Consider the following 1,627-nt stretch of genomic DNA (forward strand, 5'->3'; position numbering starts at 1 on the left):
TAACATAGCTAACAGTTAACGTTACGTCAATTTTACAGAATAAATTAGACTTATTTTTTCAAGTTTTTATTTGTCACATGTGGATGTACAAGTACACCCCCAGTGAAATGACTTTACAACAAGCCCCACTGTACAACTGTGCAGCAACAAAATAAAAATGAAAATACATTTTAATTTAAAACCCAGTTTTGTTCCTCTGAACAAGATGAAACTCTCCATGATTCATCCTCAGTATGGTTTTGAAGGCTAACATTAAACTTCCAAGAAGAAGACAATAACTTCCGGTTCACACAAATCAGACAAATTAAATATCAAAATCAAAATCTTTCCGTGGCCCGTTATTTCATTTCCTATTTTTGGTCTGAGCAATAAATCGAAAGTACAAAAAATTACATTTTTCAATTTTGGAATTTCAATTGAATATGAAAAGAACGAATGATATGCAGATTAAATAAATGGCCTGATTTAGTTTTTTTTGACTATTTATTTGTATTATTACCAATTTTTCTTACCCACCATGACTCCTTGTAAGTGCTCACACACACTTCGTCTTTAATTTTTATGATTAAAAAAACTATTTATTGCCAATCAGTGATCAAACAGAGATTTCATATCAAGTCCAATTTACAGAGGTTAATAGAGATAATAATACATATGCTAAATACACACAAGTGGTTAAATTATGCAAACTTTCTGAGTAGAGGGGATGAATATGACAAACTAAAATGTGTGGCCTTGTTTTTTTAAATTAAATATGTTAAACACCTCATGACAACCTGAAATGTTGGTCACTGTATTGTCTCAGCTCACGATATATTTGGAGATTGTTTGCATTTAACTTCCATTGTTTTTAGTTTGCAGTGCTCAGATGCTATTGCACCCTATGCGACAGAACATATTAAATGTGAGCTCAAAGGCCTGATTGACATCACTAAATATTAGCATTTGAAGCCTGTTTTATATTGGAAAATTCCCTTTGCCTTCAAAGTCATAGCTTAATTTAAACTGAAACTATACTTATTGTATAACATTATGTCTTGTTTGGTCTTATAATACACTGGAGTGTAAAGGGAGAAGATGGATGTGAGAAATACCTTGTGAGTAGCTGTGCTTTTAATGGGTCCACGGACCTACCTTGGTCCTCATTACCTTCATTTATTCACATTTCTCATAAAGTTTTTTTCATATCGTACGGTTCCCTGACAGTAGGGCCGTTCCCGAGACGCCACATGGCCGCGCTTTGCTGTACTCGTACACCGCTGTGACATCACTCTGAGAAATAAGATTTTTCTGGGCTTTTTATAGCCTTTAGGAAGGTTTTACAAATGTGAAACTACTTGAATTAAAAATATAGAATATAGAGAGCTATACATGCCTATGACCATGTCTTGGGGTGTCCTGTGGACAGTCTTATAATCTGCGAGAATTTTTTTGTTGCAGTACCATGAGTGGGGACCATGACAAAATTGTCTTCAAGGCAGAGGGGGCGGTGCTCTATACAGTTCTTATAATACATCCATGATTACAACGAGGAAGAGGAAACACGTAAACTCTCTACTGTTTTACGTCTACCGCCGGTCGGTTGACGGTATAACTTTTTTTTACTGCAAAGCTGTGAAGGTTTGAC

Source organism: Solea senegalensis, linkage group LG3 (genome assembly GCF_019176455.1).
Source record: "Solea senegalensis isolate Sse05_10M linkage group LG3, IFAPA_SoseM_1, whole genome shotgun sequence".
Classification (NCBI taxonomy): Eukaryota; Metazoa; Chordata; class Actinopteri; order Pleuronectiformes; family Soleidae; genus Solea; species Solea senegalensis.